Consider the following 26819-nt stretch of genomic DNA (forward strand, 5'->3'; position numbering starts at 1 on the left):
TTAATTATAGCAAGGATTTTCAAAAATAATAATAATAAAAAATGGAAAGAAATTGATTTTGAAGAGATATGATTGAAAAGATATGATTTGAAAAATATTTGATTTTGAAAAATTATGAAAATTTGAAAAAGATTTGAATTAAAAACAAAATCTTCCCTCTAGTGTCCTTCTGGCATTAAACGCCCAGAATGGCATCCATTCTGGCGTTTAATGCCCAAAATCCTACCTTTTTGGGCGTTAAACGCCCAGCCAGGTACCCTGGCTGGCATTTAAATGCCAGTTTTCCTTCTTCACTGGGCGTTTTGAACGCCCAGCTTTTTCTGTTTGATTCCTCTACTGAATGTTCTGAATCTTCAATTCTCTGTATTATTGACTTGAAAAGACATAGTTTTGAATTTTTTTTTGAATTTTTCAATGATGAGAAACAATCAAAATACAACTAATTTTAGGAAACTCAAATCAAACAAACAATGCATGCAGGACACCAAACTTAAAAATTTTCATATAAGAGAAACTAACAAATTGAGAATGCATATGAGAAACAACAAAACACACAAAACAATAGAATTTAAAGATCAGAGCAGGGAAATCATCAAGAACAACTTGAAGATTAATAAAGAACATAATGCATGTAATTTTCGAAAATTAGAGGCATGCAATTGACACCAAACTTAAAATTAGACACTAGACTCAATCAAGAAACATAAAATATTTTTTATTTTTATGACTTTATAAATTTTTTGTGGTTTTTCGAAAATTGAGTGGAAAAGAAAATAAAGGGATTTGAAATTTTTAATAAGAATTCCAGGAATCATTGCAATGTTAGTCTAAGACTCCGGTCTAGGAATTAGACATGGCTTACTAGCCAGCCAAGCTTTCAGTGAAAGCTCCGATCCAAAACACTAGACATGGCCAATGGCCAGCCAAGCTTTAGCAGATCATTGCTCACAACAGCAAAATTGAAAGAAATCAACAAGCCCTTGTGATGATAAGTTGAAACCTTGGTCCAAAAGATTAGACATGGCTTTACAGCCAGCCAGACTTCAACAAATCATCATGAAACTCAAGAATTCATTCTTAAAAACTCTGAAGAACAAAATAGAGAAAAAAAATTTTTTTTTAAATTTTTTTCGAAAATAAAAAGTAAAATTACCTAATCTAAGCAACAAGATGAACCGTCAGTTGTCCAAACTCGAACAATCCCCGGCAATGGCGCCAAAAACTTGGTGCACGAAATTGTGATCATCAACAATGGCGCCAAAGACTTGGAGCTCTCAAACGTGAATCACACTTTATCACAATTCCGCACAACTAACCAGCAAGTGCACTGGGTCGTCCAAGTAATACCTTACGTGAGTAAGGGTCGATCCCACGGAGACTGTCGGCTTGAAGCAAGCTATGGTCATCTTGTAAATCTCAGTCAGGCAGATTCAAATGGTTATGAAGGATTGATAATTAAAAGATAAATAAAACATAAAGTAAAAATAGAGATACTTATGTAATTCATTGGTAGAAATTTTAGATAAGCGTATGAAGATGCTTTGTTCCTCTTGAACCTCTGCTTTCCTATTGCATTCTTCCAATCATTCATACTCCTTTCCATGGCAAGCTTTATGTTGGGCATCACCATTGTCAATGGCTACTTCCCGTCCTCTCAGTGAAAATGTTCTACACACGCTATCACCGTACGGCTAATCATCTGTCGGTTCTCGATCATGTTGGAATAGGATCCATTGATCCTTTTGCGTCTGTCACACGCCCAACACTCGCGAGTTTGAAGCTCGTCACAGTCATCCCTTCCCAGATCCTACTCAGAATACCACAGACAAGGTTTAGATGTTCCAAATCTCAGGAATGGCTGCCAATAATTATAGCCTATACCACGAAGGTTCCAATCTTAGATTAGAAACCCAAGAGATACACATTCAAGCTTGTTTGCATGTAGAACGGAAGTGGTTGTCAAGCACGCGTTCATAGGTGAAAATGGTGATGAGTGTCACATAATCATCACATTCATCATGTTCTTGGGTACGAATGAATATCTTGGAGAAGAAATAGACTTGAGTTGAATAGAAAAACAATAGTACTTGTATTAATTCATGAAGAACAGCAGAGCTCCACACCTTAATCTATGGTGTGTAAAAACTCCACCGTTGAAAATACATAAGAACAAGGTCTAGGCATGGCCGAGAGGCCAGCCTCCAAAATATGATCAAAGGATCAAAAGATAATCCCCAGATGAAAATACAATAGCAAAAGGTCCTATTTATAGAAAACTAGTAGCCTAGGGTTACAGAAATGAGTAATTAATGCATAAATCTTCTTCCGGGCCCACTTGTTGTGTGCTTGGGCTGAGCATTGAAGCTCCCATGTATAGAGACTTTTCTTGGAGTTAAACGCCAGCTTTTGTGCTAGTTTGGGCGTTTAACTCCAGCTTTTGTGCTAGTTCTGGCGTTAAACGATAGAATTCTTGAGCTGACTTGAAACGCCTGTTTGGGCCATCAAATCTCAGGCAAAGTATGGACTATTATATATTGTTGGAAAGCCCAGGATGTCTACTTTCTAACGCAATTAAGAGCGCCCCAATCGGGTTTCTGTAGCTCCAGAAAATCCACTTCGAGTGCAGAAAGGTCAGAATCCAACAGCATCTGCAGTCCTTTTTCAGCCTCTGAATCAGATTTTTGCTCAGGTCCCTCAATTTCAGCCAGAAAATACCTGAAATTATAGAAAAACACACAAACTCATAGTAAAGTCCAGAAAAGTGAATTTTAAATAAAAACTAATAAAAATCTAATAAAAACTAACTAAAATATACTAAAAACATACTAAAAACAATGCCAAAAAGCGTATAAATTATCTGCTCATCAGCATTCCACATTAATTTAAATTATTCTATTACTCTAAATGCCTGTTGTTTTTCACAAAACCCCTTTTATATTTTATTGATTAAATATAATTGTTAATACAAACAGGTTGTTAGTTTGAAAGAGTTGATAATCTAACTTGGACATTTAATGCTTGATCTATGCTACTCATGCCTTTGCCGGCATGCCAATAAACATCTTGCATTTAATTGTCATCACCTGCACTTGCTATATTTCCAGTGATGAACTTCTCACATGTAATCATGACCATGTGTTAACGACATCCTTCTTTACCGTGCATTGATTATCACCTATACTATCCACTCCCTTGCTTGAACCCTTAGCTTTACATATTACTTTCTTTTTCCCTTTTCAGGATGGCCACCAAGAAAGGTAAAGAGAAAGCTACTCCAAAACTACCAGCAAGGAAAGGAACAAAAAGGACACTAACAACAGAGCCATCTTCAACAGCGGTGAAACCCTCAACAAAACGAATCAAGAGGATCATCAAGGTCGATAAAAAAAGAGAAAGCTTTTCCAGCAAAGGACACTGCGCGGTTCCCTAACCGCTACTGTGAGCAGATGTTCCCAATCCTGGCAGAGAGGAATTATAACAATGAGTACCTCCTTATCCTTCTGACCAACACTGTTGAATTTGTTGAGCCCCGTATTGAGCGAAGACAATGGGGATTCCTACGGAGACACCCACGGCAGGTTAATCTATCATGGGTAGTTGAATTCTACTCCAATTTTCACATGCCAACCATGTAGTCTGTCTATGTCCGTCAGAAGTAAGTCCCTATAACTGAAGAGGCTATTCAACGAGCTTTAGATCTTTCCCCTGCTCCAGAAGGATTGGACGCATTCCAAGAAGCCTCATTCAAATGCCAGACATTCCAATTTGACTGGGATGCCATTCTTAGAGTTATAGCACAACCTGGTAGCAGATGGATTTATGGATACCATCGATATCGACCTAAGAGCATATTGGCTTCAGCACTCACCTTGGAGGCTCGAGTATGGGCACAGATTATGTCCCATTACGTTTTTTCGAGCACTCATTAGTCCTCCTTCACTATAGACATGGCTGTTCTACTCTGATGTATCCTTACAGACCAGCACCTCAATTTACCAAGACACATTCGGCATGCTATGGGACATGTACAAATCACAGGTAACTTACCTTTCCCCGTCTTGGTTTTAGATCTAGTCTCAGCAGCCGGAGTCTCCTACAGAGCTGGGGACACCAAGGCCATGATTTCACGAGATGATCAATACGTCCATAACGGGAAGTATATAAGACTTCCAGCAACCACTATCAACTAGAGCACAAAACCAGCGGAAGATATCCCTTCTTCTTCCACATCACAAGCACCTTCAACAAACCAACTACTCCATCAGATACTTGAGAAATTAGACCGGCTTGACCGAAAATGAAAGCAAAGGGAGCGCTGTAACAAGCGCCAATTTACATACCTCAAGGAGCTGATTATTGGTAACCACCCACCTAGAGAAGACCCAGACACCCCGGACTCCATTTCATTTACCAGCACAGGGAGGCCATGACGGTCCCGATGGTGGAGATGCTGCTACCAGCCCCCCTTTGTTCCTGACAGATGGCACCGAGGACGGTGCAAAGCTTTAAGTGTGGGGAGGTCGGTCAGTACCTGACTTCCGAATAAAATAGGATATTTAGTTAATTTTTCTTTTGTTAGAATAGGATAAATAGCATAGAAATAGGTAATTGTATGCATGTTCTATTTGGTTAGAAAATAATAAAGTTTCTTTTTTAAGACCCTATTTTTGAAAATTTTCACTAATTTAAATCAAATTTTTTGTGTTAAAATTGTTAGAAGTTGTATTTGGAACATAGTTAAAAGCTAGAACACACAACCTGTGAGACTTGAGCCTAATAACATGGTTACATTATTTAACCATAAATTTTATTCTTGTGTGTTTACTTCTCTATGATTGTAATCTTTATTTTGTTCCATCCTATATGTCCAATGTTTAATGTATTATATGCATGCATATGATTGAGGCCATTAATTGTTTTAGCTCACTTACCCCAAAATAGCCTACCCTTCCATTTATCTTTGTTAGCCACTTTGAGCCTTTTTAAATCCCATTTGTTCTATATTTTACCACATTACTAGCCTTAAGTAGAAAAACAATTAAATATCCCAATTGAATCTTTGGTTAGCTTAAGATAGAAATTGTGTGTCAATTGAGTATGGGAAGATTGTGGGAACATGGGTTAATAAGGAAATGTGTCATGATAAAATATTAGGAATTTGGGTACCTACTCATGTTAAACTAGAAAAATTGAAAATCCATGTGCATTGATAATGTTATGTTATTTTATTTAAATATATATATATATATATATTCAAGTAATTAAGTAATTAAATAAGGGGACAAAATTACCCCAATGCTAAGTTAAGTTAATGAAAAGATCAATGCATATGTGGTAAAAATTAAAAGAAAAGTTAATGCATGAGTATGTAATACAAAAGTGGGAAAATTTTGGGTAGCTAGGCATGATTTTAGAAGTACATAGAGTGTGTGTATAGGTGAAGAGCTTAGGTTAATTAAAGATTCAATTTATAGCTCACATAGCCATATATATACTGTTCCAAGGGTTACCTGAAACTGTAGGTCGATCTCGGATGAGATCTTCTGTACTGGTCAAAGATGACGTGTCCGGCTGGCTATTGGCAGCCGGAGCTGTTGTGTCCGACTTGTTGGACTGGCTGCACTTCTGATCCTTGGTCACCGGAGGGTGGGGGGTACCTGCAAGAGACTCCGATGCTTAAGTTAGCATGGGTATTAAGCAGGTTTATTGTAGAATCAGAGTATGAGTTATACCTGGGTGCTCTAGTGTATTTATAGTGGTTGTAGAGTGACCTTTCTAGATAAGATAAGTTAGTTATCTTATCTTATCTTTATCTTTGAGTTGTGGTCAGCTTATCTTCAAAGGAACCGCCCTTATCTCTATAGGCTTGGACTGCCTTTGGATTTGGGTCGTGTTCCTCTATTTGGGCCCTTTACTGGGCTTTTCTGTCGATTTGACCGACTTCTTTTGAGAAGAGGTCGGATAGCCTGACCTGAAGAGGTCGGTCGCTTTATTGCTGATCATCCCGGATCGGATAGCTCGAACCAGGGTGTGAACAGTGCCCCTGCTCGAGCTCGATCTTCTGCTTTGAGGTCGAGTCCTTGACTTCGATCTTTCTCTAGTGAAGCCGAACTCGAGCATTTTGTCGATTCCTTTCTTTGTAGAACCTTTTTGAATGTGGAACGCTTTCCTCTAAGAGCGTGCATTTTTATATCAGCGCTTTGGCTTTGGGAATATGCGAAGCTTTAAATACCTTCATTAATTGGTTTTGATTGCCCGTTTCTTTGGCTTTTATTTTTGAAATTCACGATCAAAAAACGGTTTCTCTTCTTTGTCTTTCTTCGTAACTTCTCCCTTCACTCTCTCACTTTCTGTTTTTGCCTGCGTTTTGCCTCAGCATCATTTGGCGATTCTTTGGGTGATTCCATCTTTCCATCTTCAATCTCCTTTGAAGCTTCTTTCTTTATTCAGGTTGGTTTTTCTTCCTTTCTCACGTCATTTTCCTTTCTGGTTTTGAGAAAGTTTTGATTTTGTTTGGAGAATATTTGGATCTTTCTGCTTTTGCTGTGCCTGATTGCTGTTGTAATGTGTGTTCTGGGTGTTTCTTTACCCTTTTGCATGAACCTTTTCATCTTTCCTGTTGCTTGATGTTCTTAGGGCTTTTGCATGTTATCACCATTTTTGTTTGTGCCTTTGATGATGATTTTGTTTGATTCTAAAAAAAGGTTGTGCCTTTGACGATTTCCGCTTGGCGTATTTGATATTGTCGATGCTTTTTGCTGATAGACTGTAAAAAGATAGTGGTTTTGATGACTTTTTGTGTTTTGACTTTTCTTGTTTGAGAGATGCCGGGACGTAAGCTGTAGATTTTTCCTGAATCCTTGCTTTGTTACTGCCTCCAAAGGATGCCCCAGGGCTTTGGTTTGAGTCTTGGGGTTTTCCTTTTCTGTTTATTCTTCTGTATCATATTAGTCGAGTTGTTTTGCCCTTTGTCCGAGATGTGTTTTAGTAATCCAATCTTCTTTTCTTATTGTAGGATTAGTTGGCCTCATGTCTTCTCGTTATAACATTGTAGAGATGTCTTCTAAAGTTCCCGAAGGGATGTCCGATTGGTTGGACTCCCTTGTCTTAATGTGTGTCTCTGTTTTGGATGCTGAGTTTTGTGTAGAGCTGAGGAAACGTCATAGGGTTTGTGGTGGTGGTGTCCGGGAGAGAGATTATGAGCTTGTGGCGCCCGACTCTGACGAGAGGGTTTGCTTTCCTACTTCTGTCGAGGGGGAGCGTCCCTTTTTCTACGCCTATGAATATTTCTTCAGCTAGTTGGACATTACCTTTCCTTTTACTGCTTTCGAGACCGACTTGTTGTGGTCGTGTAATATTGCCCCATCCCAGCTTCATCCGAATTCCTGGGGTTTTATCAAGATTTTTCAGTTGCTTTGCCAAGAGTTAGGCATAACACCTTCTCAGACTCTTTTCCTCTATCTTTTTATTTCTGCCAAGCCCGGAGGGTCTTCCAAAAAGAAAACTTCCTGGGATTCTTTCAGGTCGGCCCAGGGGCATAAAGTTTTTACCATGTACGATGAGTCTTTTAAAGATTTTAAGAATTATTTCTTCCGAGTCCGTGCTGTTGAGGGGGCCCGCCCCTTTTTCTTGATGAAAATGATGAGCCTGCCTTTCCTCTAGAATGGCAAAAGAATGTGAGAGTGTCTCGCTATACATGGGAGATGCTTGACGAGGTTGAGCGGGATTTTGTAATTGTTCTTGAAGATTTATGGGGGGAAGCACCCCATCTTGATACGAAAAGATTTTTGAGTGATCCATCTTTGATTCGAACTGCTTTGGGTACTGTCTGACTTGTTTCTATACTTGCTTTTTAGTTTTGCTTCTTCTTTTTATGATTGTAACCCATTGCTGTGGTCGATTCTGTATTTTCAGAGATGTCAAAAAACAACGATTCCATGAAGGCCTATAAGAAAGCAAAGAAGGCTGCAGCTGCTCAAAATATCTCGGCCAAGGTGGCGGGAGAGGGATCTTCTCAAGTTCCAGTGAAGCCGCCCGTGCCGAGTTCTCCTGGCCTGAGGAGGGTAATTCCCACTCATAGGGTTCGCCTGGCCAAGCCTCCGCAATCTTCCGCTGCTACTTCTGGTGCTCCTCCCAACAAGAAACAAAAAACAATTGAGCCTTTCCACCTTGATGCCCCTGATTTTGACGCGGTCGAGTTCGTAGATCAGCAGATCGGTCCATACGGTGTCCTCCCTATGGATGATGTATCACTCCTTCGTCATTTGGACTTTATAACTTGGAGTAGTGTAAAAATGGCACATATGGGAGCTGCCTTGTACCGAACGGCTCAAAATCTTCCTCTCCATGCCACCAAAGCCTTCATGGAGGAGGCAAAACAAAATTCGATCGGATGAAGGGTTTGAAAGTGGAGCTTGAGGTGAAGGTTGCCAAACTGGAGAAGGATTTGGAGAATGAGAAGGCGAGTTTCCTTGCTCTGGCAGCTTCTGTGCGGTTGGCCGAGGACACGGCGTTGAGGCATAAAGACAGCTACATTACGTCCTATCGGGAAGGAACGCGTTTGAAGGGGGGGTTGGAGAATGCCGGAGCTGATTATTCTAAGCTTCAGGGTCATCTTGTTGGCAGTGTGAATGCTGCTTACAAGAACCTGAAGGAGCAGGTTCGAATTATTGCTCCCGAGGCCGACCTTACTCTTTTTAGCCTGGATAATGTTGTGAGGGATGGTAAGACTGTCCTTGATGACCAGGATGATGACGATATCGAGCCTCCCCATGTGCCTTCTGTCAAAGTGTCAACTTCTGTTGTTCCTCCAGGTGAGGTCGGTCATTTCGTTTCTGATCCGGACTGTTAGATCTTGAACTGGGATGATGGTACCGTGGATGCGGTGCCTATTCAGACTCGCCCTCCTTCTCCCCGTACTGATGCTGCTGAGAAGGCTCCCATTCTTAGCTGATTTTTCTTGGATGTTTGTGTAGATGGCCTGACTTGTGGGCTTTTAAACTCTTTATTTTGTAATTTGAATATTTTGCTGACTGTCGATACTCCTTCTGGTTGCTTCTTTAGCAACTTTTCGTTTTGAAAAAACAACAAGTAGCTTTCAAGCTTTGGTCCTGATCCTGAAGCTTGTTTATAATATTGTATTTCATATCATGCTTGTTTGCACTTGTCTTGGCACCTTTTTGGGTTTTGAGAATGCTGAAGCCTTGCTGCTCGGCCTCTTTGGATTGCTTTGTACCTATTGCTTGTAGCTTGGATCCTTTGAGGTTGTGGATATGTGGATCCAACTTGTATTTCAGTTTTCTAACTCTTACTTGTATTTATTTCTGGCCATCTGATAAACCACTATTTTATGGTTTATATTGTGTTTAATTATGTGGTTTTATCATGATCTTTACCGCCTTATTCATTAAATAAACATGCATTTATAATTCCTTCCTAAAGTTATTGCATGATTGAAAACTTGCTTCCTAGAGACTTTTAATTATGTATTTATTTCTCCTTTATTCCATTCAATGCCGTGATCTGTGTGTTAAGTGTTTCAGGCTTTATAGGGCATGAATGAGTTGGAGATTGGAGAGGAATCTTGCAAAAATGGAAGGAACACAAGGAATTGAGGAGATGACCAGCGAGAAGTGACGTGGCCGCATGGATCACGCGACAGCGCGAAAGAAAGGAAATCGTAGTGACGCGGCCGCATGGATGATGCGACTGCGTGGCAAAGCGAAAAGCCGAATGACGCAGCCGCATGGATGACGCGACCGCGTGACATGCGCGATCTGCATAATCTGCAGAATCGCTGGGGGCGATTTCGGGCCTTATTTTGACCCAGTTTTTGGCCCAAAAAAGCAGACTAGAGCCAGAGAAATACAGAAACCAATAACAACATTCATTCCGCATAGTTTTTAGTTTTTAGATCTAGTTTTACTCCTCCTCTAGGTTTTCTCTCTACACATTCATAGTTTTTAGGATTCGTTATTTTTCATTGTTTTTGCATTGGGATATTGAGAAGAGTTATTGCCTCATCAAGACTTCGACATTTTAGTTCGTTCTCCTTACTTGTCTCTTACTCTTCCATGTTCCTTAATTTACTTAATTTTACTATTGGAATTATTTTAGCATTTATTAATACAAGAATCACTTTTATTTTTAATTAATCTTTTGATTATTATTTATCATGTCTTTCTTTAATTCCCTTTCTTATGTTATGAGTTCTTCATTTACAATGAGCGAGTAGTTCCCTAACTTGATGGGGAGTTGATTGAAAGGAGCCCTTGAGTTGGGATGCTCAAGAGAAAGATTGTAATTGGGTTTATTGTTGGATTGCTCTCTAGTCACTAACACCAATCCTCCCAAGAGCGGATTGGAACTTGTGAATAGAAACAGCATTCCAGCTTGTTTGACTTTCCCTTACTTAGTAAGGGACAACTAAACATAATAACCCTCAATTGTCAATTAATCTTGAGAGTACTCCAACAAGAATAGGGCTTCCAGCTAATCAACTCCCAGTCAAGGCTTTTATTTAAATTTATATAAATTCTCTAATTTAATCTTCTGCCATTCAACTCAACCCTTTTTAAAAACATATGATTAATAAAATAGCACACTTTTCTGCAACTCGTTGGGAGACGACCTGTGATTCATACTCCCAGTATTTTAATTTTAATTTCTGTGACACCCTTCTAAATTGATAAGCGGATTTTCTGGTTGATTGAGAACTATACTTGCAATGCATATTTTATAATCATTCTTAACTCGCCAATTTTCGCCAGCATCACCATCCATAACCGATTTCTTTACGTTGGTCCTCTTTCCAGTTATTTTTGTAGTCCTCTTTTTTGGACCTTTGTTAGGTCTCTTTCAGGGACTACTTTTATAACTTGTTTGTTGTAGGAGACCGACTTCTTTATGTCGATTTCTTATAAGTTATTTTGTAATCCTCTTTCTTGGACCTTTGTCAGGTCTCTTTCAGGGATTACTTTTATAACTTGTTCGTTTGTAGGAGACCAACTTCTTTATGTCGATTTCTTCTAAGTTATTTTTGTAATCCTCTTTCTTGGACCTTTGTCAGGTCTCTTTCAGGGATTACTTTTATAACTTGTCCGTTGTAGGAGACCGTCTTCTTTATGTCAATCTCTTCTAAGTTATTTTGTAATCCTCTTTATTGGACCTTTGTCAAGTCTCTTTCAGGGATTACTTTTATAACTTGTTTTTCGTAGGAGACCGACTTCGTCATGGCGATCTCTTCTAAGTTATAGCAATTCCTCTTTTATAGGGTTGGCCAGACCTCTTTCCAGGGATTTGCTGATAACTTGGGTTGACTTGGTCTGACTTTTTAACGTCGGCCAGTCTTTAAGTTATTATTTAGCAATCCATAAGACCTCGTCAGGTTCTTTTTCCGGATCACTTTTGATAACTTCTTGCATTATTCTGTGTTCATCTTTGCCAATTTGTAGAAGGTGGTTTCTATCTTTGTTTGGTCGACCTTTAGATGAATCGCGTTTTCATCTCTATTGGTCTTTATCGTGATCGTGTAGTGAATCTGTTTTTCACTTTTCTGCCGATCTGTTGCTTTATAATCGGACAATGAATGCTTCAGATTAATGCGTCTTGAGAATTTGTAGAATATCTTAAATATGCTTTATTTAAAAGAAAATGCAAATATATACATGTGGGAGATTTTTATCCCTTTAAGTCGGATAATTTCTGAATCTCAACTTGGTGCCTCATTAAAAAACCTTTTCAGGAAAAAGAGTGCATCTTATGATGAGATCTTTTTCTTTTTCTAGCTATAGTACCTTCTTAGGTTGTAGGCGTGCCATGATCTGGGAAGCTCTCGTCCCTCGAGTTCGGACAGTCTGTAGTAGCCCTTCCCAAGTACTTCTATGACTCGGTAGGGTCCTTTTTAGTTTGTTGCCTCCTCCGGGTCGAGTTGTTCCAATATCATTTTGGATTAGGATGAGATCATTCTCAGCAAAAACTCTCGGCACTACCTTTTGATTATATCTAGAAGCCATTCGACGTTTTAGTGCTTCTTCCCTAATCCAAGCTTTTTCTTGGGTTTCAGGAAGTAGGTCGATATCTTCCCTTTGAAGTTGGGAGTTGGCTTCCTCATTGTAATGAACCACTCTAGGTGACCTTTCCTCGACCTCTACTGGGATCATTGCCTCCACTTCGTATGCTAGTCGAAATGGTGATTCGTTTGTGGTGGAATGTGGTGTTGTTCGATATGCCCATAGGACTTGTGGAAGTTCTTCGGCCCAGGCTCCCTTTGCATCTTGCAGTCTCCGTTTCAGCCCAGCCAATATGACTTTGTTGGCCTCTTCGGCTTGTCCATTGGCTTGGGGATGTTCAACGGAGGTGAACTGGTGTTTTATATCCAACTGGGATACACTGAGAAGAGAATTCTTGGAAAAGTTCTTTCCAGCTGAAGTTACTGATAAACTGAGGAAAGATATTTCCATGATTGTTCAGGATGATTCTGAAACTCTTTATGAGTACTGGGAGCGCTTCAATAATCTTCTGGAAGCTTGCCCCCACCATATGATTGACAAGATAGTGTTACTTGGTTATGTCACACAGGGCATGAGGCCCCAAGATAAGACCACATTGGAAAGTGCTAGCAATGGGTCTATGAAAAAGTACAAGACCACTGATGAGGCATGGCAATTGATCAGTGACTTAGTTGAATCTACTAGGAATCACAGGCAAAAACAAGGCCGTGCAAAAGCCGTTGCAAAAGTATCCTCTAGCAGAGAGACTACTGCTTTAACTCAGAGTATCTGTGAAATGACCAACTTGCTAAAGCAGATGCAATTGAATCAACAACAAGTTCAGCATGCTCAACCTTCTCCACCACAGCAAAACCAAAGTTAGTCCCACAGAGAGTTTGCGGAATCTGCGCTGATTATAGGCATTATACTGACGAATGTCCGCAGCTCTAGCAGGAAGACAACACCGCGACAGCCACTCATAACTTCTATGATCGCCGCAACCAAGGGTACAATCAAGGTGGCAATTACAACCACAGATGGCAAGACAATTCTAACCAGAATTGGAGAGACAACAATAACAGAGGAGGCAGAAATAATCAGGAAAATCAGAGGTGGAATAATAACAACAACAGGCAGCAGAATCAGAATCAGCCTTATAGAGCACCTCACCTAAGGCAATCCCAAGGACCACAGAATACCCTATAGTAAACCTCTCAAATTACCCATCCTTCTGCATCTGCCAATGATGACTTACTACAATCTATTGATCGGAGACAACAGACCATGAAAAATAACATTAATGCCACTCTAAATGGTCTTACCGCTACTTTACAGGCTCTTGTCTCACAGATTGGTTCAATGAGTAACTCCAATAATCAACCTTTGAGCTCCAGTAGAATTCCCTCTCAACCATTACCCAATCCCAAGGGTGGTATTAATGCCATCACCCTAAGATCCGGAACCACACTGCAAGAGAGGAACCAGAAGGAGCCAAGCTCACCAGAACACGCCTCAGCTAAAGAGGTAGTGGAAATAGAAGATGTTGAAGAGCAAGAAGACATACAGGACATAGCTGAAAAAGAAGAAGTGCAACCACAAGAGAAAGCACTAAAAGGTGCAGACACTGCAGAAAACGCCACTCCTATTCCATTTCCACAACTTGCAAGGAAGCTCAGGAAGCAGCTGGAACCTGATCCAAAAACGGTAGAGATATTCAAAAAGGTTGAGGTAACTGTTCCTCTATTTGATGTTATTCAACAGGTACTTAAGTATGCAAAGTTTCTAAAAGATTTATGTATACATAAAGACAAAATTAATGAATTAGAAACTATTCCTTTAGGAAGTTCCATATCTGCTTTAATGGGAGGTTTACCTGAAAAGTGTAGTGACCCAGGTCCTTGTATAGTTAATTGTACTATTGGTGGTGTGATAATTTCTGATTGCATGTGTGATTTAGGAGCATGTGTGAGTATAATGCCTTTGTCTATATATGATATTTTGAGGCTCCCTCCCTTAAAAAGGTTGGCAGCTCATTTTGTGTTAGCAGATAAAAGCATTATTACAGTGGTTGGAGTTGTTGAAGATGTCTTAGTGGGCATTAAGGGACTCACGTTCCCCACTGATTTTTATATCCTGGAAATGCCCCAAAATGACTCAGACAAGCCATCATCAATCTTACTTGGAAGACCATTCTTGAAGACCTCAAGGTTTAAATTAGATGCTTTCTTAGGAACATACTCTTTTGAAATAGATGGCCGAGTAGTGATCTTCAATCTGAATTGAGTTATAAAGCATCCTCCAGAGGATCATTCTATCCTCCAGTGTAACATTATAGATGAAACCGTGGCTGAAGTTCACCAGGAAGAATTTGAAGAGAAGCACACAGGACAAGGTCCAAGTGTGGGGACATTCTCAGAGGACAATGACAGTGCCTTACCACTATTACCAGCTCCAGACAACCCAGAGCCTGAACAAGATCAGAAGTTGGAATTAAAACCCCTTCCTCCACACCTCAAATATGCTTACCTTGAAGACGGGCAGAAGTTTCCGGTTATCATTGCAAGGGAACTCACTTCTCAACAGGAAGAGCAGCTACTTGGTGTGCTGATGAGGCACAAGAAGGCAATTGGTTAGAGTTTGGCAGACATAGTAGGCATAAACCCTCAAGTCTGTGAGCATAAAATATTTTTAGAAGAGGGAGCAAGACCTGTTCGTCAACCCCAGAGAAGACTGAACCCCACTATCCTAGAGGTTGTCAAAAAGGAAGTGACCAGACTACTAGAGGCAGACATCATCTATCCCATCTCAAACAGTGAATGGGTAAGCCCAGTACAAGTGATGCCAAAGAAGTCTGGAGTCACTACAGTGAAGAATGAGCATGGAGGGCTCCTAACAACCAGAGTTCAGAACGCCTGGAGGGTCTGCATTGACTACAGACGCCTCAACCAAGCAACCCGTAAGGATCACTATCCTCTTCCATTCATTGATCAAATACTGGATTGCCTGTCAGGTAAATCGCATTATTGTTTTTTAGATGGTTACACAGGTTATTTCCAGATTCATATAGCTCCTGAGGATAAGGAAAATACCACTTTTGCATGTCCTTTTGGGACTTATGCTTACAAGAGAATGCCATTTGGCTTGTGCAATGCACCAGCTACTTTCCAGAGGTGCATGATGAGTCTTTTCTCTGATCTTATTGAGGACTGTATGGAGGTTTTTATGGATGATTTTAGTGTTTATGGCGATTCCTTTAGCCTTTGCTTAGCTGGATTATCTAGAGTATTAGATAGATGTGTTAGTACAAACCTGGTATTAAATTTTGAAAAATGTCACTTTATGGTTAAACAAGGGATTGTACTAGGACATGTGTCTAATACTGGCATTTTTGTAGATCCAGCAAAGGTAGATGTTATTTCTAGTTTACCTTAGCCCTCTTCTATGAGGAAAGTCCGTTCGTTCCTTGGCCATGCAGGTTTCTACAGGAGATTCATTAAGGATTTCAGTAAGGTAGCACTTCCCTTATCCAGGCTACTGCAGAAAGATATTGAGTTCGAGTTCAGTGCAAATTGCAAACAAGCGTTTGATAAGCTGAAAACCGCCCTGACTCAAGCTCCAATTGTGAGAGGACCAGACTGGAGCCAACCATTTGAAATAATGTGTGATGCTTCCAATCATGCCGTAGGAGCAGCACTGGCTCATCGTGAAGGTAAGGATCCTTTTGTTATTGCTTACGCGTCTAAAACCTTAGATGCCGCTCAGTCAAATTACACTACTACTGAGAAAGAGCTTCTTGCTATTGTTTTCGCTCTGGATAAATTCCGAGCCTATTTACTTGGTACTAAAGTAGTAGTGTATTCAGACCACGCAGCTCTAAAGTATTTATTAGCTAAAAAGGAGTCCAAACCAAAGCTTATACGTTGGATACTGCTATTACAAGAATTTGATTTGGAAATTAAGGACAGGAGTGGTAACCAGAATTTAGTGGCAGACCACTTGAGTCGCCTTGAACATATTACAGATGATTCCACTCCTATGGCTGATAATATCCCATTTGATAACCTGCAAGCAGTATCTGAGATAATCCCTTGGTATGCACATGTAGCTAATTATCTAGTTAGCCGCACCTTCCCTCCGAACTTTTCTAAGCATCAAAGAGACAAGCTGAAAAGCGAGTCTAAATATTTATGGAGATGTGGCACTGACCAGATAATTAGACGGTGTGTACCTCATCAGAATTCCAGTCCATCTTAGAGGCCTGTCACTCATCTGAGAGTGGAGGACATTTTCGCCCTCAAAGAACTACTAGAAAAATCTTAGACTGTGGATTCTGGTGGCCTACTCTTTTTAGGGATGCTGCAGAATTTTGTAGATCTTGTTTCCCATGCCAGAAATTTGGTAATATATCCAGGAGGGATGAGATGCCTCAACAGATTATGCTTTTCTGTGAAATTTTTGATGTTTGGGGCATTGACTTCATGGGTCCATTTCCAAATTCTAATGGTTATTTCTATATATTATTAGCTATGGATTACGTTTCCAAATGGGTGGAAGCAATTCCTACCCGCAATGATGATGCTAATACTGTTGTTTTCTTTGTGAGAAACCATATTATTTTTCGCTTTGGATCACCACGAGCAATCGTGAGCGATCAACGCACGCATTTTTGTAACATGAGACTAACAGGACTAATGAAGAAGCATGGGATAATTCATAAAGTTGCAACAGCCTACCATCCTCAGACTAATGGGCAAGCCGAGGTATCAAATAGAGAGATAAAGCATATCTTGCAGAAGATAGTCAAACCTCATAGAAGAGACTAGAGCACTAGGCTACAAGATGCACTCTGGGCATACAGAACAGCATACAAAACACCCATTGGGATGAGTCCTTTCCGCTTAGTTTATGGAAAAGCTTATCATTTCCCTGTTGAAGTACAGCACAAGGTCTTCTGGGCAGTAAAGGAATGCAACATGGGAATTGAAAAGGCCGGAGCTGAAAGGAAGTTGCAACTGCAGGAACTGGAGAGCCTTCGCCTAGAAGCTTATGAGAACTCAAGACTATACAAGGAGAAGATGAAGGCTGTACATGATCAGCACATCAAGAGAAAAGAGTTCCAACCTAGGGACTTAGTCCTCCTTTATAAATCTCGACTGAGGCTCATGCCAGGCAAGTTGAGATCAAGATGGGAAGGTCCATACAGAGTAGAGAAGGCCGAACCGTACGGAGTTTATCACCTAAGCCATCCTTCAAACTCTGAACTTATCAAAGTTAATGGACATCGTTTAAAGTTGTACCATGGCGAGAAGCTGAAGAAAAACAAGGAGCTTGAGATATTCCTCTTGGAAGATCCCCACATAGCTGAAGACTGAGCTAGTGGAGCGTCCAACTTTTGGACGTTAAAGCAAAGTGCTAGGTGGGAGACAACCCACCATGGTATGATCGTTCTTTTCTTTATTTTTAGTTTTCTTATTCAATAACTCTTCTCTTCATTAGTACATTTCGTGCATCTGCATTTCCATACTTTTATTTTTAACTAAAAAAAATCACGCGACGCGACCGCCTCATTGACGCGTCCGCGTCGCAAGGAGATGGGAGACAATAATAATATAAACAGAGAATTACGCAGGAGCAGGGCTGGAGGCGTGCCAATGGCACAAATCACCCCACGCGACCGCGTCACCGACGCGACCGCATCATATAGGAATAATGGCCTCCCACGCGACCGCGTGCCCCACGCGGCTGCATGACCAGGATTTCGACGTCAAAGTGGTGCACGACCGAAAGTTGTGCGAGAGTGGTGCTGGATTAGTGCTGAACGCATAATCCTTCCCACACGGCTGCATGACCCACGCGACCGCTTCATATCCTTCTAAAGCCCACTCACGCGATCGCATGCCCCACGCGATCGCGTCACTTAAAATTTGGCACTTATATGATTTTGAATCGAGAGTTGTGCTAGTGCGAGGCTACCCTCGCGCCATTAGCCTAAAATGGGTAACGCGACCGCGTGACCGACACGACCACATCATTCAGTTTAAGCGCAAGTCGCGCGACCGCGTGCTCCACGCAACCGCGTCGCTTGCGCCGCACAGCCTCCCTAATTTTGCCAATTATCATATCTTTTTCTCCCCAAATCCTATTTTCTTTTTTCCCTCCTTATTTCTTCTCCCTCCCTTCCTCCCTTCTTCCTTCTTTCTCACTTTTTACTCTCTCTCACCCCCATTAAAAAGGTTTTTCTTTTTTTTCTTTCTCCTTCCCCCTTACTTTTCTATTATTCTTCTTATTTTTATATGTTATCTTCTTTTCTTTTCTTTTTACTTTCATTACTCATATCTTCTTTTTCTTCCTTTCTTTTTCCTTTTTACTTGGTGTTATCAATTTAATTGAGTCATTATTTATTATTATATGCTTGTGGATTGTTGTAAATTTGTTTGACAATTATATATTGCTTTTTAAGGGATTACTTGCATGTTCAAATTCTTATTTTCAAGAACTTCTTCTACATGCATGCTATGTGTTTGTGAAAAAACCCATATGGCATTATGAACTTCTCTACATTTTTCTACTCTAATATTCAATGCTTGCTTTTCACAAATTTCCTTTACTATTTTATTCATTGAATTTAATTATCAACACAAACGTGATGGTTAGTTACGAGTGATAACATATTTAAATTGGACATTGAATGCTTGATATATGCTACTCATGCCTTTGCCTGCATGCCAATAAACCCCTTGCATTTATTTGTCCCCATATGCACTTGCTATATTTCTATTGATGAACTTTTCACATGTAATCCGGACCATGTGTTAACGTCATTCTTCTTTAATGTGCATTAATTATCACTTACATCACCCTCTTCCTTGCTTCACCCCTTTAAATTTAATTTACTTTCTCTTCCCTTTTTTAGGATGGCCACCAAGAAAGGAAAAGAGAAAGCTACTCCCAAACAACCAGCAAGAAGAGGTACAAAGAGAGCATTAGTGGCAGAACCCTCTTCAACTGCGGTAAAGCCCTAAACAAAGAAAATTAAGAGGATCATAAAGGTTGATGATAAAGAAAAAGCCTTCCCAGCAAAGGACACTGCGCGATTCCCCAATCGCTACTGTGAGCAGATGTTCCCCATCCTGGCTGAAAGGAGTTACAACAACGAATACCTTCTTCTTCTCCCGCCCAATATTGCTACCTTTGTTGAGCCACAAATTGCCCGAAGACAATGGGGTTTCCTACAGAGATAGCCAAGGCAGGTCAATCTTTCTTGGGTAGTCGAGTTCTACTCCAACTTCCACCTGCCAACCCTGCAGTCTGTCTATGTCCGTCAGAAATAAGTCCCCATTACAGAAGAGGCCATTCAAAAAGTTCTAAGTCTTCCCCCTTTTCCAGAAGGATTGGATGCCTTTTAAGAAGCCGCACTCAAGCGCCAGCTGTATCAATTTGACTGGGACGCCGTTCTTAGAGTTATCGCACTAACTGGCAGCCGATGGATCTACGGATACCATCGTACCCGCCCTAAGGGAATTTCGGCTTCAGCACTTACCTTGGAGGATCGCGTATGGGCACAGATTATGTCCCATTACGTCTTTCCGAGCACTCACGAGTCCTCCTTCACTGCGGACATGGCCGTTCTACTATGGTGCATCCTTACAGACCAACCTCTGAATCTACCAAGACATATCCGGAATGCCATGGGACACGTACAAATCGCGGGCAAGTTACCTTTTCCCGCCCTAGTCTCAGATCTTGTCACAGCAGCCGGAGTCTCCTACAGAGCTGGGGACACCAAAGCCATACTTCCACGGGATGATCAGTTTGTCCCCAACGGGAAGTACCTTAGATTTCCAGCAGCCACTATCAGTCATCTCACTGAACCAGTTGAAGATACTCATTCTTCAACACCACAGGCACCTACAATAGCCCAACTGCTCCATCAGATACTTGAAAAATTGGATCGGCAGGAACAGAAAGCTAAGCTGAGAGAGCGCCGTAACAAGTGCCGATTCACATACCTCAAGGAGCTGATCCTGGGAAAATTCAAGGACTCAGACACGCCGGACTCCACTTCTTTTACCAGCACAGGGAGCCATGATGGTCCCGACTGTGGAGATACTGCTACGAGCCCACCTTTGTTCTTGACAGATGGCACCGAGGACGGTGCAAAGCTTTAAGTGTGGGGAGGTTGGTCAGTACCTGACTTCCGGAGGTAATTTCTCTTCCCTAGCACCAATAAATTAGGATACTTAGTTAGATTTTTCTTTTGTAGAATAGGATAAATTACATAGTAATAGGTTAGTTGCATGCATGTTCTACTTGATTGAAAAGACAATAGGTTTCTTCTAAGACCCTATCCTTTGAACAAAATTTCACTAATTTTAATTAAAACTTTTACGTTAAATTTGCTTGAAGTTGTATTTGGAACTTGATTTTTGAGCTAAAGAACACACAACCTGTGAGATTTGAGCCTTTATGAATGGTTACATTAATTAACCAAAATTATTTTATTCTTGTGTGTTTACTTCTCTATGATTGTAATCTATATTTTGTTTCATCCTATATGTCCAATGTTTAGTATATTTATATGTTTGCATATGATTGAGGCCATTATTTGTTTAGCTCACTTATCCAAATAAAGCCTACCCTTTCAATTACCTTTGTTAGCCACTTTGAGCCTTTAAATCCCATTTGTTCTATATTTTACCACATTACTAGCCTTAAGTGGAAAAATAAGTATATACCCCAAATTGAATCTTTGGTTAGCTTAAGATAGAATTGTGTGTGTTATCCAAGTATGGGTGATAAACCACTATTTTATGGTTTATATTGTGTTTAATTGTGTGGTTTTATCATGATCCTTACCCACTTATTCATTAAATTAGCATGCAATTATAATTCCTTCCTGAATTTATTACATGTTTGAAAACTGCTTCCTAGAGAATTTAATTATGTATTTTTAATTCTCCTTTATTCCATTCGATGCCGTGATCTGTGTGTTGAGTGTTTCACACTTTACAGGGCATGAATGAGTTGGAGATTGGAAAGGAAGCTGGCAGAAATGGAAGGAACACAAGAATTTGAGGAGATAATCAACGAGAAGTGATGCGGTCGCATGGCTCACGCGACCGCGCGAAGGAGAGCAAATCACAGTGACGCGGCCGCATGGCTCATGCGGCCGCGTGGATTGGAAAAGCTAAAGCAACGCGGTAGCATGGACGACGCGAATGCGTGGCAAGGAAAAGCATGAATGACGCGTCCGCATGGGTGATGCGTGATGCCAAGGCATCTTAGGCTAGTTTCACTAGCCTTTTTCTTTTATTTTTAGTTGTTTTATGCATTTTCTTGAGCCTTAAGTAATCATTTGGGCCAAATAGTCATGCTTGTCTTAAATCATTCAACATGAAGATTTTGATGCAAATTCCATGAGTTTTTAGTTATATTACTTGAATGCTATGAATGGAAGATTTCTCATGAAATTTTGCAAGACTTTGATGCAATTGTTTGGATGATTTCAGGGAAGAAGAGGCTAAGCAAGGAAGCAACAAAATCAATAAAGGAAGCTTGAATATCAAATGTGGAGTTTAAGTTCCAGTTTAACCTTAAACTGGAGGTTAAACGCCAGAATGGGAAAAGCACCAGGGAGCCATTTCCACGTTTAAGCTCCAGTTTGACCTCAAACTGGAGCTTAAACGTGTTCGACCAAGTTTTCTCCTCCAGGGTTGCTCTCTCCATTTCCACGTTTAAGCTCCAGTTTGACCTCAAACTGGAGCTTAAACGTGTTCGACCTCCAGGGCTACCTTTTCCATTTCCACGTTTAAGCTTCAGTTTAACCTTAAACTGAAGCTTAAACGTGTTATATGGAACAGCTTGACCATGCCTTCTTCAAACATAAATAACTTGAGCTACAAAACTCCAAATGAGGTGATTCAAAATGCATTGGAAAGAAGACATCTAGAGCTTTCCAAGCATATATGGCATGCATGGTGGATACTAAAAATTGAGGGAGAAAACAGCCCCGTAATGTGCATAGAAGAGCATAGTACCAACATGCAATCAGGCCAGCTGACCTCTTCACCTTCCATGGAGTATAACTCGAGTTGTAGAGATCCAATTGAGGTGCTTCCAGTTGCGTTAGAAAGCTGACATCCATAGCTTTCCAACGAGGTATAATAGTCTATATTTGGCATCAAATTGGCAAGGTTGACAAGAGAACAAAGTGACGACTCAAGAAAGGGGGTGCAACATTTGAGTGTAGTTTAATGGATCATTATCCTTTTTGGATCAATTATGTCACTCAGCCCTTCAAGCAAGCAAGGCCCATCAACAACACCAAATCAAGGCCACAAGAATCATCTAGAATAGTTTATTTTCATTTGATTGTAATTTGCTTTGAATTTCATTTTCATTTTGTAATTTAGGGAGCCTATTTAAAGGCCTTAGTTTCTGCATTTGAAACGGGGGATTGAAGGGGAATCCAGCCCCTGAGGGGGAGAGAACTGGAAATCATTTTCTTTTAGTTTTGTAATTGAATTCAGAGCTATGACTCACTAAACCCCTTTCATTGGGTTAGGGAGCTCTATTGTAATTCAATGAATCAATAATAGTTTTATCTTCTTCTTCAATCTTTTCTCTTGAATTTTGTTAGAAAGCTTCTCGATCTAATTCCATTGGGTAGTTGTCTTGGGAAAGAAACTACCCATAATTGGAATCCTTCGGAACCTTGGGAAAGGAATGGAGGATTCATGCTAGAGAAGCTTTCTCACAATGAATTGGATTGGGGTTTGGATGGATATTGTGACATGTAATCCTACCAAATTGTGGTTCATGAAATTGTGTGGTATAATCAGTGATAGAGCATCATCTCTTCTTATGAACATTTAAACCAAGGGATTGGGAATTTGTTCATTTTTAGAGAGAATTGGTGAGCCAAGGGATTGGGATCCAATCATATAAGATTGCCAAGCAAAATTCAATGAATGCATTGCTTGAGGAAGAGATAAACATGTTTTGATTCGGAGATCTCAATATCTCCTTTAACCCAATGAATCCCCCAAGTTCTGATTTCCACTTTCTCTTTACATCCTGCAATTAAATTCATGCAATCACCCCCATTCCCTTTAATTTCAGCAATTTAGTTTCTGCTCTTTAATTCATGCAATTTAAGATTCCGCCATTTTAATTTCTTGTCATTTACTTTTCCCGCCAACTTTACATTCCGCAAATTCTCATCTCAATCTTGATTCCGCTCAACTAGAACACACTTCTAATCCGAATTGCTCACTCAACCAATCCTTGTGGGATTCGACCTCACTCTATTGTGAGTTTTTACTTGACGATAACCGGTGCACTTGCCGGAAGGAATTTTGCCGATCGTGCAATTTCCTAAATCGTAGCATAACTAGTTTATGCGCATCAAGTTTATGGCGCCGTTGCCGGGGATTGGTTTTCGATTGACAATTCTCCAATTGGAAGTTAACTAGATTGAGCAATTTTTCTTTTTTTTTTTTTGGTTAATAGTTTTTGTTTCAGTTTATTACTGCTAATTTCTGCAAATTTTAATTTGTTTTCTTTGCTTATTCACTTGTTAGCATACTAACCACTAGCTGTTTGTGATATTGCCTCACTATGGGATTTCCACTATCTTTGGATGAGTATTGTTTGAGACTGAGCACATTGCAAAAAAGAAAGGAGTATCCATCATCTTTTGGTCAATCAAAATTCATGAGAAACTCTCCACCACCACAGAATGATTCATGTTATTATGCTCATGGTGGGTGGGAGTATCAGGAACAGGAAACGGGGTACTTCCCAGAGCCACAAAATGGTCCATGTTTTGGTGAATTTGATCACTACTCAAGTTGTGGCTGGGAAGATCAAAACCAAAGAGACTTCACTTATTCACACCCCATTCATCAAGAGCCATCACCTCTGAATTATCCAACCTCACCTCCTAGTTTTACATATCCAAATTCTTCATCACTTGAGCATTTCTCAGCACAAAATTCCTTCTCAAATTCATACAATTCATTTCACTATCCACAAGACTCATTCCACTACACACAAGAGTCATACCACTACCAACACTCCAACCAAAGACTCTATCATACCACACAAAACACATACCCCCAGCCACCATATCACAGCCAAGATAATCAACCTCATCAACCCAATCCGAACCAACAATTTCAAGATCAATTAAACAGGATAGAAGGAATGCTTGCAACTATAGGCAGAGATGTGGCCGATTTGAAAGGCTTTAAGGAAGAAGTGATATCCAACTTACAAAATCAAGGTGCTGCCATTCAAAAGCTAGAAGCACAAATTGAATATCTATCAAAGCAAATCCCTACCCACAATTCTTCTAGTGATACCATGGCAAACCCAAGGGAGGAATCAGAAGAACAAGAAAGGGAGAAAGTCAATCAAGGGAGATCACACTCCAATGAAACAGAGAGTTGCAAAGAGGAAGGGTTCATTGAACCACAAATTCAGGAAGCTTTTGATGAACAGGATACTCCAACTGTCCAACAACAACCAAGTTCTGAGATCAAGGATGTGAAGGCAGTAGAAACAAGCACCAAAATGAGGATTGTGACCGAGAAACAAAGGACCATATCCATGAAGAAGAGAAGGTCGAAGAACAATCCAACTCCTGAGCCAACAAGCAAGTTCACTCAAGCCAATCACAAGGGAAAGCTTGCTGGAAAGAAGCATTCACAACAAGGGGCACTAACTAGCTCCTTTATCCACTTGAAGTCATTTCTCTTAACAAACTGGAGGAAGAGGAAGAAAGTCAGGAACAGCATGTCAAGCTAATGACGTTAAAGAAGCGCTTGTTGGGAGGCAACCCAACCAAAGGTAGTTTTTCTTTTCTAGTTATTTCAATAAAAGAGTTAAGTAGATTTATCTGTATTGCAAGGAGCTAAGTTTGGTGTTGCACACCAAAACAATTCAAGGGTGAATGTGAGATTCTAAGTTTGGTGTTCCATCAAAAACTTCATTAAAAGCACATTTCTACCTCAGCATGACTAGTCACTAGCTCCAACCAATCAGGGAAACTACTTAACCAATAGTTTAATTTCTAGTTCATAGTTTCTTTTTCTAGTTCATAGTTATTTTCTTAATAAAAGCACATGAGGTTTTCTGCATATGATCCAAATTGCTGCATATGGCAAGGAACTAAGTTTGGTGTTCACACACCAATCTAAGTTCAGAGGCCCACAAACATACATGCATGCTAACCAATTCTCAAAGTGCTTGGGGAACAAGCAACTTCTAAAAGCTTTGCAGGAAGACAATCAATCTCATGGAAGGAATATACATCATCATCAAAGAGAACACCAAGGCTAGGAAGGATGATGAACAACAAAGAAGATGCTAAAAGGTTGTATTGTCACTTAATTGCTTGTACTTTGAATTGCTGATATTGGAAGTTTGCATGCACCCCTGCTTTAAGTTTGAGTCATTGCAGTTTTTGTTTGTCTGTTTAATTTCCAAATAAGTGATAGTCTAAGTGTCTGGATAAACTTCATCTTCTTAAATGTATGCTTGCCATGCTTGTTCTGTTTCCATAAAATAAAAGAAATGTTTGAACAAAAGTAACTCAATTCCATTTGGTAAGAAATCAAATAAGATTAAGTGGTGGTATGCATGTTTGATTGAATAGTCAGCTCACTAAGAAATAAAGTTAGAATTGTCACTTTTAGTGGAAATTAGGATGCTGTCTATGGATCTTGATGAATAAATGTCTTTGGCCATGAAAAAGAAAGAAGAAGAAGAAGAAAAAGCCACTGAAAAAGGGCAACCAAAAAGCAAAAAAAAAAATTGAGAAAATAAGCTAGGCACCAATGGTTTGAACTTCTGAGACAAATGCCTGTGGTGTTTATGTATTAAGGATATGCTTGGATGAATATGTTCTGAGGAGTGTTTCAACACTTGGTAACTTGGGTTAACTAACCCGGGATTATCAACCAAAAGTCCATTATCAAGAGCAACCTAAATACAAAACATTTAGTCACACAAAGAGGTGCTGGGTACCAATGTCTCAAGAAGAAATGTGAACTAAAATGCCTGTAGTGGATATGTGTAGTGCACTGATAAGAAAAAGAAAATGCCAAAGGCTTGTGCAACACATGACACTGAGCAACAAGGAGCAAATAAGCTCAAAGAAAAAGAAAAACAAAGAAAAGAAACTTGCCAAGGATATGTGAATAACAAGAGGCCATAGCAGTGTTTTAGTGGAAACATAAAAAGTGACATTCTTACCTAAGAAACAATAAAGTGATGCTGCAACAACTTTCTACATGAACACCCCATTAATCAATGTCAATTACTTACTGATATGGCTAATGAATTTACTTTCTGTTTCATTCTTTCTTCTCAATAATTCAGAACTTGCTTGGGGACAAGCAAGGATTAAGTTTGGTGTTGTGATGCCAAGGCATCTTAGGCTAGTTTCACTAGCCTTTTTCTTTTATTTTTAGTTGTTTTATGCATTTTCTTGAGCCTTAAGTAATCATTTGGGCCAAATAGTCATGCTTGTCTTAAATCATTCAACATGAAGATTTTGATGCAAATTCCATGAGTTTTTAGTTATATTACTTGAATGCTATGAATGGAAGATTTCTCATGAAATTTTGCAAGACTTTGATGCAATTGTTTGGATGATTTCAGGGAAGAAGAGGCTAAGCAAGGAAGCAACAAAATCAATAAAGGAAGCTTGAATATCAAATGTGGAGTTTAAGTTCCAGTTTAAGCCTAAACTGGAGTTTAAACGCCAGAATCATGAAGGCTAAGAAATGCTAGAATTGAAGTTTAACCTCCAGTTTAACCTTA

The 26819-nt window shown here is 39.9% G+C and overlaps 1 non-coding gene across 1 annotated transcript; it reads right to left on the minus strand.

The window, feature by feature from the left end:
- Positions 1-12438: 12438 nt before the first annotated feature.
- Positions 12439-12546, minus strand: LOC148544599 (small nucleolar RNA R71). Its single transcript, XR_015901672.1, has one exon. It is a non-coding gene; the product is annotated as a small nucleolar RNA R71 (small nucleolar RNA).
- Between the last annotated feature and the right edge of the window lie 14273 nt (positions 12547-26819).

Source organism: Arachis ipaensis, chromosome B9, assembly GCF_059453495.1.
Source record: "Arachis ipaensis isolate K30076 ecotype BB chromosome B9, ASM5945349v1, whole genome shotgun sequence".
NCBI classification, from domain to species: Eukaryota; Viridiplantae; Streptophyta; class Magnoliopsida; order Fabales; family Fabaceae; genus Arachis; species Arachis ipaensis.